The sequence below is a fragment of the Ranitomeya imitator genome, chromosome 2 (genome assembly GCF_032444005.1).
Source record: "Ranitomeya imitator isolate aRanImi1 chromosome 2, aRanImi1.pri, whole genome shotgun sequence".
Lineage (NCBI taxonomy): Eukaryota > Metazoa > Chordata > Amphibia > Anura > Dendrobatidae > Ranitomeya > Ranitomeya imitator.
Genome location: NC_091283.1, coordinates 291,968,917 through 291,984,161, shown reverse-complemented (window position 1 = coordinate 291,984,161; position 15,245 = coordinate 291,968,917). Strand labels below are relative to the sequence as shown.

Genomic DNA, 15,245 nt, shown 5'->3' with positions numbered 1-15,245 from the left:
CAGTCTATTAGCCCTAACAGTACGGCAGTCTATTCGCCCTAAGAGTACCTCACAGTGAGGCTCCACAACGCTCTGCACCACTTATTCCAGGCACTGCATGGCTCCGCACCTCTCTGTATGGCTCTGCAATGCTCTAGATGGCTCTAAGGACCTCCAGACGGCTTTGTGGACCTCCAGACAGCTCACCGATCCACACGGGTACTCTGCACAGCTCCTGCTATGGTCGCTCCCGGTCCCGGCACGCTCCTCTGAGCCACAGCAAACTTTGTAACCCTGCCGAGTTACCGCCAGAAGCTTGCAATCTTAATGGCCCCACCAAACCACAGCAAACGCCTGCTGTAGTCCCCCCAGGTACCCTGGATCGATGCTCGCAGTCTAGCACCAACTGTAGGGATTGAACTCACTTAGGTGCGACAGGTGGAAGACAGGAATCATGCTCCTTTCAAAGTTCATATGGGTTTATTTGCTTCATAAACCCGGAAGCACCAAGAAAAAGGAAAAACAGTTTTTATAGATGGTAAAACAAAGCATCAGTGTCTATAGCACAGTCCTCTAGCTCCTCCGAGATGTTTAAATTTTAAATTCAAGCATCTTTTTATATAATTATAATAAAATATTTTGATTTTATCTTATGCCTATACCTCTGTATCCCTCCAATATCATTGTTTGGAAATCTTGCATGAACAAATAGATGGTACACTAGGTCAAGTGACCTTGATGAATCAGTTTACTGTTATTATAAAGACCATAGCCCTAAAGTCAGAACAGATTTGGAGCCAAGCAAAAAAACGGCTTGCCAGGGAAAGAATCTGAGGTACCAGGCCATGGTAAAGTGCCCGAGGCAGCTGGTTGTGGAGGCAGAACCCAGGCAGCACCAGACAAGTCCCAGAGTCCAGACTATGCCAGCCAAGGCCCGAGAACCAGACTTGCACCGGTCAAGACCCAGAGTCCAGACTATGCCTGCCAAGGCCTGAGAACTTGACCTGCACCGGTCAAGACCCAGAGTCCAAACTTCACCAGGCAAGAGCAGAGTCACAGCTCTTATTTCTTCTGGTACAAGAGACATCTGCCGTTGGTCAAGCACCGAAGATCTGTGAGGAGACTCCACTCAGTAGTATATGCTTGCAGCGAAGAGCAGGAGGCGCGAGTGAGCCGGGCCATAGCTTCCAGCACTGACGTCAGTACAGGTGTTGGTCCAGGGTGTACAACAGACCAGGTGAAAGTCAGTTGAAGTGAAGGCGACCCAGCGAGGCTTGATAGACTTTGTTAGGAGGACTTATGGCCTAAAGGGAAGAGGCGGAGACCCCGCTATGACCTGTGTTCGCAGAAGAGACAGTGTTGTCGACCATATGTATCAGTAAAATCACCCTTGTCAGTAGTTAAAGTAACATGTGGTTAGAGGCTGCTATTACAGTGAGAGTGAGCAGGGCCGGCGTCAGCACCCGGGCAAATGCCGGGGCCCTAGAGAGAGAGGGGGGCCCACTCACGCTGTCATAGCTACAGCTGGGAGAGCAGAGCAGGAGAACATGCTCTCTCCGCCCACAAAGTCACTGCTGGCTGCGTTCTCTTAACCCCTATGTGCCAGCTCTGACACAAGCATCTTCTCACTCAGTCAGTGCAGCCAGGCAGGCACATAGGGGTTAAGAGAAGGCAGCCAGTGTGACATTGTTTGTGGGCGGAGAGAGCACATTCGCTGGCTGCAGTGCTGAACTTATGAGGCAGATTCCGGAGGAGCTCCTACAAGTGCCTGAGTGAGTGCAAAGGTATCCAGCAGTGGTTGCAGTTGGACTTGTGGCTCAGTCTGTCTCCGCTGCCTAAAAATGTGGGTGATGTCTGGAGGAGCAGCTGGTGGGGTGCAGCCTGCAACCTGCAGCCGCCCAGCTCACCCAGAACCCCAGAATACATGCATGCCCCACCCGAACCTGCACCAGTGGGGTAGGAAGAAGCTTAACCCCTTCCCATCTGTATGAAGGTTATTGCTGAACCTTAAAGATAACAATCCGACCCGCATAAATGGGGTTAACCAGATGCCAGGAGGAAGGGGAGCTGCTGCCATGGATAAAACTGAGCTGTGGGCTGTGTCACCCCTGAGTCACCAGGCTGGTGACTGGAGGGACTCTGCCCAGTGCTGGCATGTGGGTGATTTCTGCTCCGGAGTCTCAGCTTCTCTCCTCCACATCACACTGTGCAGTCACAGCAACATTGGTTGTCTCTGTCCAGGTCCCAGCAGCTGCCACCGCTCCCACCACGGACATGGCATCACTTAACCCTTCCCCTGCAGCCACCGGCAACAAATCCACATTATTCCTTGATTAAATCAGGTTCCAACCCAATAGAGGAGCAGACATTTCCTGCTGCCATTAGGGTCCGGGAGGGGGTGACATTGGCTGCCCTGCTACTCTGTAGTGGGGGGTGACAAGTGTAAAATGGGGTAACGATGACGGAGAAATACACAGGATAATAGTGAGCGCGACAGAGGGCAGTGTATGGTATGGAGCAGTCAGGGGGTGGGCTGCAGGATCCCCCCATACTGTACATGACTGCTCGGGACAGGGAGGCGTTTAATGAGCTTCTAATGGCGGGGCACTAATTGGGTCATTAGGGTTTGTGGAAAGGATTCAGCATCAGGTCCCTCATTAACGCCCGAGCCGCCTGTTACTTTGTAGCACAAATCTGTTGGGGCCGCAAAACCAAACAACGTTGTTTATGTAGAAAAGTCTTTGTTTCATAGAAAAACTCAAAACAGAAAAGATTTTCTGATACAACAACGCCCTGCTCACGACACTGCACAGCACCTCTCCTGTATATATACAGTGCACAGCACCTCTCCCCCTGTATATATACACTGCACAGTACCGCTCCTCCTGTATATATACACTGCACAGTACCACTCCTCCTCTATATATACTGTTATGATCTGGTGGTTTAGGAGCAACATGGAACGAGCTCTGAAGGAAGTGGTATCTGTACTGACCGCAGTCCCTAAGCTCAACACAACACTAGAAGTAGCCGTGGGATGCTCCTAACACTCCCTAGGCACCTCGTCACAGCCTGAGAACTAACTACCCCTAAAGATAGAAACAGGAAAACTATCTTGCCTCAGAGAAAATCCCCAAAGGATAGATAGCCCCCCACAAGTAATGACTGTGAGTGGAGAGGGAAAAGACATACACAGAATGAAACTAGGATGAGCATAGGAGGCCAGTCTAGCTAGATAGATAGGACAGGATGGAATACTGTGCGGTCAGTATAAAACACTACAAAAAATCCACACAGAGTTTACAAAAATCTCCACACCTGACTAAAGGTGTGGAGGGTAAATCTGCTTCCCAGAGCTTCCAGCATAACAGAATTAATTCATACTGACAAGCTGGACAAACATAGAAAGCACAGAACGGATAAGTCCACAACCTGTGGACAGAAAAGAGCAAGCAAGGACTTAGCTTTGCTGAACTGGTCAGGGTAACAGGGAAATCCAAAGAGATGTGAATCCAACCAGGAACCATTGACAAGTGGCACAAGCTGAAGGAAAGAGCCAGGCTAAATAGCCGAGCAGAAAAGACAATCAGTGGAAGCAGCTGCTGACAGCTAAATCCAAGGAGCAGCCATACCACTTAAAACCACCGGAGGGAGCCCAAGAGCAGAACTCACAAAAGTGCCACTTACAACCACCGGAGGGAGCCCAAGAGCGGAATTCACAACAATATACACTGCACAGCACCTCTCCCCCTGTATATATACACTGCACAGCAACACTGCACAGCACCTTTCCTCCTGTATATATACACTGCAGAATTTACAATAGCTGTCACTCATGTAAGAAGTGAAATCTGGCATTGTACTATACATTTCTCTGCCGTATCTGGGCATCAAGAATCGGGGTATGTGTTAAAGGTGGGGGCCCACTGAGACTCTTTCGCCCGGGGCCCTCGAAAACCTGGAGCCGGCCCTGAGAGTGAGGCGGAGAATTCATTGTGTATCTGATATTGTATATTTCACTTTGTAATCACCCTGTTTCACATTATTCACTGTTGCCATAGTGATCACAATTCCCATTATCAGGGAAATTAATAATTATATTGGTTACTTCCGGTATGTCTGTGTATTTTATCCGGTCACCTGCTTATAAGGGCATTATATTGTGTGGGGGCATCATATATACTGCATAAAGGGCAAAATGGGGGCATTACACTGTGTGGCCAAGAAAGGGGCCCTGTACTATGAGAACAATACATTTCCTCACTTCCTGTCTCCCATAGTTGGGTCGTGTGTATCTATTACAGGAAACAGAACAAAAACGCAATGATTCCTATAAAGTGGCAACAAAAACCCCAAGAGTCTCAGTGCTGAAGGGGTTAATTCCCCCCACGCCCAGTAATGGGGAATCTCCAGCACTTACCTCCACCTGCAGAGCCGCACTCCACATATATGGCTCTGGCTGCTCTGTGCGCACAGGACCTGTGATGAGGTCACAGGAGGGGAGGAGTCAGGGGTCACATGATCAGGGGCCTCAGTGATGATCTCCAGAGTGCAGACTCTACATGGAAACTTCTCCTCAGTCAGTGACATTTCCGCCATTATTCGCCCCTCACTACTGGCACAATTACCCCGCGCCGCCTTTTCTACACAGTGTTATGTGTGGAATGTAACGTGTGATTTATCTGGAGACAAATAGACCCCACACATGAGGGAATTATTACTAGTTACCGGACGGCTACTATATGGCGGCATATGATTGTGCTATCGACTCCACACCAGGAGCTAAAATGCCGAAATCTCGTTTATTTCACCCCTTCCAGGGAGGGCAGCTTCACAGACTATATTCAGAAGAGTCCGGCTAAGGGTCATATACGACCATCCACCTCTCCAGTCGCTGTGAGTTTTTTTTTTGTTAAAAGGATGGAGGGCGGCGTCCATGCTTGGACTTTAGAAAGATTAAACCAAGCACGGTGCACAATCCCTATACTTTACCTCTTATACCCGACCTGTTTAACCAATTATCTGGAGATAATTGATTTTACAAACTCAACATGAGAGAGGCTGTAACATCCCTGCTGGCGTCACTGCATGACTTCACACCTCCCATCTTACTCACCACTCTGGGCCATGCTGTGAGTTCTGTCTTCTGCCGGATCCTTGCTCTGGGCCTCATGTCCTTGCTGCATACTTCCTGGATGTATGCTTAGGGCGGCGGCCCTGACACTTCCTGAGTCTTATAGAGACTGTGTGCACACTTCTGATTTGTCCCCAGCCAAGAGGCATCAGTGTCTCGTTTCCGCCACCCTGGGGGCTGCATACCCAGGCCTGTTCCTGTTTCTGAGTCCCTGGGGGCTGCATTCCCAGGCTTGTTCCTGTTTCTGCCACCCTGGGGGCTGTATACCCAGGCCTCTTCCTGTTTCTGCCACCCTGGGGGCTGCATACCCAGGCCTGTTCCTGTTTCCGCCACCCTGGGGGCTGTATACCCAGGCCTGAATCCTTCTGTACTTGCTCCCGTGTCTGTCCCTGTCTGAACTCTGGTCTATACCTGTACATGTTTTTCTCCTTGTCTGTTGCCTTTCTCGCTCAGCTGTGCGTATCCGTGTGCAACCGGCTCCTCTGCTCTGCTTGCCGCAACCTGCAGCTCTACTCTGCTCTTCGCAACCTGCGTCTCTGCTCCACTCTGCTCTCTGCTACCTGCATCTCTGCTCCACTCTGCTCTCTGCTACCTACGGTTCTGCTCTGCTCACCATAACCTGCAGCTCTACTTTGCTTGCCGCATCCTGTGGCTCTGCTCTACTCACCGCAACCTGCGTTTCCGCTGTGCTCTGCTTTCCGCATTCTGCAGTTCTGCTCTACTCCCATCTCTCCTCCTGCGGCTCTGCCCTGCTCTCCGCATCCTGCAGCTTTGCTCCCGCTCCGTGCCCTGTGTGTCCCTGACCTTCTAGTCTCCATTGGTCCCTTGTAGTTCCTGTCCCTCCAGTCTGTACGGTTACTACTTGATTTCTTATCCTACTCGTACCTACCTGTATTCCAGTGTCTCCTAAAGCAGTTCCTGTCCCTCCAGTCTGAACTGGTTCCAATCTGTTACCTACTCTTACCTGCCTGTGTTCCTGCACTACCTGTTACCATCCTGATTCCCCCAGTGTGTTCCGTGCCCGCCTGCATGTCAGAGTGCCAGCCGTGCCCGCCAGAGTACCATTCGTGCCCGTGTGTACTTCCCCACACCTGTCAATAGACATCTGTTCCCCAGTGGGATCAACTACTATGGCCAGACACCGCCCTGGAGTGGAACCTGGCAATTACCTGCTGCACAAGCCTGACCTCACCGCTAGAGGCTCCAGTGGACACCAAGGTAGCTGCTTAGTCTTGCCCCTCCTGGGTAGTCTGGTTGGTGGCACAGTGGGGCCATAATCCTCTCTCGCGCCAAACAGTCAGGGTGCGAGCGTTACTGAGGCATAACTGTTGTGAATTCAGCTTTTGGGCTCCCTCCGGTGGTTGTAGAGGGTAATGCAGTTGTGTCTGGATTGCAGGAGTGGACATGTGTATCTACTAATTGTAGGACGGACTGGGGTATATAGCTTTGCAGGATCCTTTAATCAGTGCCAGTTGTCCTTTGTTCTTGAAGGATTCACTTCCCTGCTGGTCTCTCCAGTTTGCTGTGTTTGTCTACAAAGATAAGTCCTGGCTTTGTTTTTTCTGTCCACCTGCAGTGGACCTTATTGTTCTGTGCATTTTCATGTTTTTGTCTTGTCCAGCTTGGTCTGTGAAGGATTTTTTGCAGGCTAGCTATTTCTCTGGAGATGCAGATATACCCCACATGTCTTTAGTCAGATGTGGTGATACGTATTTTCTGCGGTGGATATTTTATAGTGTTTTTGTACTGACCGCATAGTACACTGTTCTATTCTTTCTTTTTAGCTAGTATGGCCTCCTATGCTAAAATCTGATTTCATTTCTGCGTATGTTATTTCCCTCTCCTCTCACAGTCAATATTTGTGGGGGCTATCTATCCTTTGGGGATTTTCTCTGAGGCAAGATAGGTTTCCTGTTTCTGTCTTTAGGGGTAGTTAGATCTTAGGCTGTGCTGAGGGGTCTAGGGAGAGTTAGGTACCCCCCCACGGCTGCTTTTGGTTGCGCTGCTAGGTTCAGGGTTTGCGGTCAGTACAGGGACCACCTCCAGAGTACGTCTCATGCTGCTCCAAGGCCACCAGATCATAACACATATCACCTTATACATGTACGCCATGGTGATGAATGGAAGACCACATTCAATACCCCTGAGGGTCATATTGAAAATTTGGTGATGCCATTCCGATTAAGCAATGCTCCATCAGTCTTTGAAAATTTCATAAATTATATGTTTTTCTCACTGGTGAGTAGATTTGCGGGAGTTTACCTGGATGATATATTGAGTTACTCACATAATCTGCAAGAGCGTCATGAGCATGTCAGACAGCTGGAGTGGGAAAAACATTACCCATCAATCCTCCTTTGAAATTTCGAATAGAGCTCCATCATTAAAAAATGTCCTAGCACCAAGAAAGATAAAAAAAATAGAAGATTTGTTAAAAGTGGCCTGTCTTTCAAATAAAATCATTACAAGCAATATGAAAAATTGTCTATGTTGTCACACGATCTGCCATGGTGTCTCTAAATTCAGCCTTAATTATACAGGTGAAATTTTCCCTATTAAAAGTCCCATGTGATGTTCCACCAGTTACGTTATATATGTGATTATATGCTCATCCCAGAATTTACATGTGGGAAGGACGACCCAACCCCTCCACAAAAGGCTGAACTCACACCGTTCCAATATTTAATAGGGTTTTCTCAAACATGGGCTTTCACGCCACTGCACCACCAAACACAATAAAGATCACAAACAGCTGAAAATATTCCCCATAGAGGAGATTCCCCCACAGGGTCAGAATCGCATTGAATTACTAAATCGGAAAAAAATCTTTTGGATTTATAAACTAAACACCCTAACTCCACATGGACTCAGTGAAATCACAGATGTATTTTTGTCACCACCATTTTTACTTCATAAATTGTATTATTTATTAAAACATTTTATTGTCATATTCATCATATTATTGGTCTATTCATTGGGGATCTTAATTATTTTAATATTTTTAACATACTTCTAATACATTCATAAATTTGTCATTTTTTTTATCACCTTTTTTTTATAATACAATTCTAATACATTTCTACTATAATAACACATATGATCATCAGAGAAAGAAAATGACCAATTGGCGCTTCCAAAAGGAAGCAAGTCATCAAAAAAAGAACATCAAGGAAGCTATGCGCCGTAAAACTGTATACATTTTACTAGTAATGCAATTAAAATGTAATATAACATATGTTAAAATCCACTAGAGGGGGACAACAGTGCAAAGAGAGCAACCATACAAGAGACGATAGTACCACAATACAATTCCGTATTGCCCCAACCAAAAGGTCAATAACAAGATGTTGAAGATTAAATGAAAAGGCATGTTGCATCAGGGTAATGAGCAAGAAACCAGCTTCAAAAATAGTCAACTCTTTGGGCCTATATAAATACAACCTAAGGGCACACTCATACACACTCCCCTCGATAAAGCTAACGCGAAACGCGCGTCGGGGTGTCAGCACAACTCCAGGTATAGTGCCCACGGAGCACCAATGATTTTTTTATTTATTTAATCCATATTGCTGCCACTTGTTCCAGATTTGCTTTCTCTACTATTAAGGATATGCACACTGAGCCCCTTAATCCTCCATTTGGACATATGCACATTGGCACTTTCTTCTAAACAGGACATGCATTAATTATTTATTACTTAGGCATAATGTGACTATTTTTGAAGCTGGTTTCTTGCTCATTACCCTGATGCAACATGCCTTTTGTTTAATCTTCAACATCTTGTTATTGACCTTTTGGTTGGGGCAATACAGAATTGTATTGTGGTACTATAGTCTCTTGTATGGTTGCGCTCTGTGCACTGTTGTCCCCCTCTAGTGGATTTTAACATATGTTATATTACATTTTAATTGCATTACTAATAAAATGTATACAGTTTTACGGTGCATAGCTTCCTTGTTGTTCTACGTATTTCTGATGTATAATAAATAACATAGTTTGTTTATATCACATCAGATAATTATTCCTTTCATATCCCGATATATACTATACTAGCTGAAGAGCCCGGCGTTGCCTGGGCATAGTAAATATCTGTGGTTAATTATAGCACCTCAGTTCTCTTATTTTCCCATCACGCCTCTCATTTTCCCAATCACATCTTTCATTTTCCCCCTCACATCTCTCATTTTCTCCCTCACACCTCTCATTTTCTCCGTCACTCCTCTCATTCCCCCCTAACACTTGTCATTTCAACCTCACATCTGTCATTTTCTGATCACTCCACTATTTTTCCTCACTCCTCTCATTTTGCACTCACACCTTTTCATTTTCACCTCACACCTCTCATTTTCACCTCATCACCTCAGTATATACATGTTTGTCATCTCCCTTATATATAGTATACATCTGTATGTCATCTCCTTTATATAGTATATACCTGTATGTCATCTCCCCTGTATATAGTATATACCTGCTGTGTGTCATCTCCCCTATATATAGTATATACCTGAATGTCATCTCCTTCTATATATAGTATATACCTGTATGTCATCTCCTCCTGTATATAGTATATACCTGTGTGTCATCTCCCCTGTATATAGTATATATCTGTGTGTCATCTCCTCCTGTATATAGTATATACCTGCATGTCATCTTCTATATATAGCATATACCTGTATGTCATATCCTCCTGTATATAGTATATACCTGTAGGTCATCTGCTCCTGTATATAGTATATACCTGTGTGTCATCTCCTCCTGTATATAGTATGTACCTGTATGTCATCTCCTCCTCTATATAGTATATACCTGTGTGTCATCTCTCCTGTATATAGTATATATCTGTGTGTCATCTCCCCTGTATATAGTATATACCTGTGTGTCATCTCCTCCTGTATTAGACCTCTTCACACGTTATTTGCTCAGTATTTTTACCTCAGTATTTGTAAGCTAAATTGGCAGCCTGATAAATCCCCAGCCAACAGGAAGCCCCCTCCCTGGCAGTATATATTAGCTCACACATACACATAATAGACAGGTCATGTGACTGACAGCTGCCGTATTTCCTATATGGTACATTTGTTGTAGTTTGTCTGATTATTAATCAGATTTTTATTTTTGAAGGATAATACCAGACTTGTGTGTGTTTTAGGGCGAGTTTCGTTTGTCAAGTTGTGTGTGTTGAGTTGCGTGTGGCAACATGCATGTAGCGACTTTTGTGAGATGAGTTTTGTGTGGCAACATGCGTGTAGCAACTTTTTGTGTGTCGAGTTGCATGTGACAGGTTAGTGTAGCAAGTTGTGTGCAGCAAGTTTTGCGCATGGCGAGTTTTGCGCGTGGCGAGTTTTATGTGTGGTGCCTTTTGAGTATGTGCAAGTTTTGTGTGAGGCAACTTTTGCAACTTTTGTGCATGTGGCAATTTTTCCGCGTGTGCAAGTTTTGCGTGTGGCGAGTTTTCCATGAGGTGAGTTTTGCACTAGTGGCGAGTTTTGCAAGAGCCTAGTTTTTGCATGTGGCGAGTTCTGCGCGTGGCGACTTTTGAGCGGCGACTTTTGTGTTTCGACTTTTATGTGGCGAGGTTGGTGTATTTGTGGTGAAATGTGTGCTGAGGGTAATATGTGTTCAAGCACGTGGTAGTGTGTGGCGCATTTTGTGTGTGTGTTGATATCCCCGTGTGTGGTGAGTATCCCATGTCGGGGCCCCACCTTAGCAACTGTACGGTATATACTCTTTGGCTCCATCGCTCTCATTCTTTAAGTCCCCCTTGTTCACATCTGGCAGCTGTCAATTTGCCTCCTACACTTTTCCTTTCATTTTTTCCCATTATGTAGATAGGGGCAAAATTGTTTGGTGAATTGGAAAGCGCGGGGTTAAAATTTCACCTCACAACATAGCCTATGATGCTCTCGGGGTCCAGACGTGTGACTGTGCAAAATTTTGTGGCTGTAGCTGCGACGCCTCCAACACTTTTCCTTTCACTTTTTCCCCATTATGTAGATAGGGGCAAAATTGTTTGGTGAATTGGAACGCGCGGGTTTAAAATTTCACCTCACAACATAGCATATGATGCTCTCAGGGTCCAGACGTGTGACTGTGCAAAATTTTGTGGCTGTAGCTGCAACGCCTCCAACACTTTTCCTTTCACTTTATTCCCCACTATGTAGATAGGGGCAAAATTGTTTGGTGAATTGGAATGCGCGGGGTTAAAATTTCACCTCACAACATAGCCTATGACACTCTCGGGGTCCAGACGTGTGACTGTGCAAAATTTTGTGGCTGTAGCTGCGACGGTGCAGATGCCAATCCCTGACATACATACATACATACACACACACTCATTCAGCTTTATATATTAGATTATATACTACACAGCTGCCGCCAATTCATGTGTGTATAGTTCATTCCTCCAGTTTTTTCGTAGTCTCTGGCATCCATAGTGCTCCTCCAATGGATCCTCCGTTCTGTAGCCTGAGTGATCAGCCGACGCTCCTTGTATCGTTTATTCACCATCATCTACAACACCTCCCTCATTTTCCCTCACTCCCATGCACTACACGTTCTATCAGCTTCCACCATAGTATTTTGACCCCGATACATGCTCACTAGGTTTATGTCTCCTGTTACCAGAACAGCCGCGATCAGGAACCAACACGCGCTCTTCGAATTGACAGCCGTCACATACAAGATTCAATCACATTCTTGTTTTGTCAGCACTTCCATTTCTCACTATGTAACACCCCAGGATGGCATTCATTATTATTACTTATTAACCATTGGGTTAAGTATTTGTCTTATGGTTTTATGGATTCTTTTCCAATAATCCTATTTTTTCAGTCTGATGCTGCTCCATCAAGTTCAGTAGTGGTGCACAGCTTTACACCACTATACCTGTGACTTCAGAAACTTACTGATCACCAGGTCACATCTCATATAGGAAACTACTGACACAACTAAGTAAAACCATTTATAACTGATTTATATAATGGCAAGAACTTTTTCATTCATTTTACATACATTTTATTCATTCTTTTAGGTGACCTCACTAAATTCATTGGTACTTTTTAATATAATCAATGTAGGTAAGTGTTTTTTCTTTTCTCATGAACCATAATTTATCTTTGTTTTACAGACTTTCTCATGGACTTTTTTCCATTTGTGACACCACACCTGACATGGTTTCCACTCAGACCTCAACCTGTGCGAATGACAGGATTACTATAGACAATACATCTGTAGGAACAAATGCCCTGATTCCTTTATTACCCCAGGATCTTTCTCCCAAAGAGGATCAAATAAATCATTCCCCCCCTAAAGCCAGGAAAAAGAAAAATTCATATAGGGGAATCAGGGGAGGAAGAAAGAGAACAAAAGAAAGGGAAATAACCCGCTCTTCCAACCACAAATAGTTCAGCCTTCTAATATACAGTGGGGCAAAAAAGTATTTAGTCAGTCAGCAATAGTGCAAGTTCCACCACTTAAAAAGATGAGAGGCGTCTGTAATTTACATCATAGGTAGACCTCAACTATGGGAGACAAACTGAGAAAAAAAAATCCAGAAAATCACATTGTCTGTTTTTTTAACATTTTATTTGCATATTATGGTGGAAAATAAGTATTTGGTCAGAAACAAAATTTCATCTCAATACTTTGTAATATATCCTTTGTTGGCAATGACAGAGGTCAAACGTTTTCTGTAAGTCTTCACAAGGTTGCCACACACTGTTGTTGGTATGTTGGCCCATTCCTCCATGCAGATCTCCTCTAGAGCAGTGATGTTTTGGGCTTTTCGCTTGGCAACACGGACTTTCAACTCCCTCCAAAGGTTTTCTATAGGGCTGAGATCTGGAGACTGGCTAGGCCACTCCAGGACCTTGAAATGCTTCTTACGAAGCCATTCCTTCGTTGCCCTGGCGGTGTGCTTTGGATCATTGTCATGTTGAAAGACCCAGCCACGTTTCATCTTCAATGCCCTTGCTGATGGAAGGAGGTTTGCACTCAAAATCTCACGATACATGGCCCCATTCATTCTTTCATGTACCCTGATCAGTCGTCCTGGCCCCTTTGCAGAGAAACAGCCCCAAAGCATGATGTTTCCACCACCATACTTTACAGTAGGTATGGTGTTTGATGGATGCAACTCAGTATTCTTTTTCCTCCAAACACGACAAGTTGTGCTTCTACCAAACAGTTCCAGTTTGGTTTCATCAGACCATAGGACATTCTCCCAAAACTCCTCTGGATCATCCAAATGCTCTCTAGCAAACTTCAGACGGGCCCGGACATGTACTGGCTTAAGCAGTGGGACACGTCTGGCACTGCAGGATCTGAGTCCATGGTGGCGTAGTGTGTTACTTATGGTAGGCCTTGTTACATTGGTCCCAGCTCTCTGCAGTTCATTCACTAGGTCCCCCCGCGTGGTTCTGGGATTTTTGCTTACCGTTCTTGTGATCATTCTGACCCCACGGGGTGGGATTTTGCGTGGAGCCCCAGATCGAGGGAGATTATCAGTGGTCTTGTATGTCTTCCATTTTCTGATTATTGCTCCCACTGTTGATTTCTTCACTCCAAGCTGGTTGGCTATTGCAGATTCAGTCTTCCCAGCCTGGTGCAGGGCTACAATTTTGTTTCTGGTGTCCTTTGACAGCTCTTTGGTCTTCACCATAGTGGAGTTTGGAGTCAGACTGTTTGAGGGTGTGCACAGGTGTCTTTTTATACTGATAACAAGTTTAAACAGGTGCCATTACTACAGGTAATGAGTGGAGGAAAGAGGAGACTCTTAAAGAAGAAGTTACAGGTCTGTGAGAGCCAGAAATCTTAATTGTTTGTTTCTGACCAAATACTTATTTTCCACCATAATATGCAAATAAAATGTTAAAAAAAACAGACATTGTGATTTTTTGGATTTTTTTTTCTCAGTTTGTCTCCCATAGTTGAGGTCTACCTATGATGTAAATTACAGACGCCTCTCATCTTTTTAAGTGGTGGAACTTGCAATATTGCTGACTGACTAAATACTTTTTTGCCCCACTGTATATAATCTACCAGGATATCAGTTAACAGCTGTAGAATCCTCATAATTCCAAAGGTCTCTCCTTTTGCCCCTCTTTTTATTATAAAGATTTTGACCTTATTCTTGACCTACAAGTATTTGTTAGGAAAATGACACTGAAATGACCCTTTATTATTGACAGTGAAAAATCAAAATCCACTCTACCCATACCACAGGATAATACTGGTTACCTGGTTAGGGAAGTCCAATTTTTATCCCACAGAGAATAAAGGTCATCACCTTAACTCTTTAAATGACCTAGTCCTTAATAAATCGATCACGGAAAATCCGAGGAACAAAATAAAAAAAACACACAACCTGACTAAGGGAGAAAGGGAAGCCCTCCGGTCATTAAGTGAAAACAAAAATATTGTAGTAAGATCAGTGGTGGTATACAGAATCGTGAGGATCATTGTAAGGAAGCACTACAAAGCCTCTCAGATAGCAATTATTATGTTAAAACAACCTCTGAGCAATTACTAATGCAATTCTGGAATATAACGCTCTAATTACCAAAGCGTTTCTCAATGGTGTATTAAGTCAAGCTGAGAAGATATTCTTATCCATTAAAAATCCATCAACCCCCTTTTTAATCACCTACCCAAGATCCATAAAAACATTAATAATCCCCCTCGGAGACCAATTATTTTAGGTGTTAGTTCCCTTACAAACAAGCAATCTATCGGAATACACAGATACAATTATGCAAACCCATGTTCTTAACCTTGAAAGTCATCTCAGGGATTCCTCTCATTTAATTCAAATATTGCAGGATATTGAATGGAAACCCACTTGTGTGATCTTATATGTTTCAAGAAATATCTGAATATGGATTTAAGACTTTAAGAACATCAGAAAGACTTTTTATATGAAAGCCTATCCTTTATCTTACATAATACAGTTCTGACCTGCACGCCCCTTTATTGTTGTGAATTCTGTGGTCAAGCTCCCTCCTGTGGTCATGAGTGGTACTTCGGCTGGTTCTGTCTATGAGCTTCCTCTGGTGGATGTGAGTGGGGCTGCGGCTTCTGAGTTTCCTTCCTCAGGTGACGAGGTTAAGTCGTTAGGTGCTGCTATATTTAACTC

General features: G+C 44.6%; 1 protein-coding gene across 1 annotated transcript in view; it reads right to left on the bottom strand.

Moving 5' to 3' along the window:
• LOC138663266 (oocyte zinc finger protein XlCOF22-like) overlaps positions 1 to 4,461 on the bottom strand; it is a 51,842-nt gene extending 47,381 nt beyond the window's left edge. The window contains exon 1 of the mRNA XM_069749440.1: positions 4,400 to 4,461. The gene's annotated coding sequence lies outside the window, so the exon portion shown is untranslated. The remainder of the gene's footprint in view (positions 1 to 4,399) is intronic.
• Between the last annotated feature and the right edge of the window lie 10,784 nt (positions 4,462 to 15,245).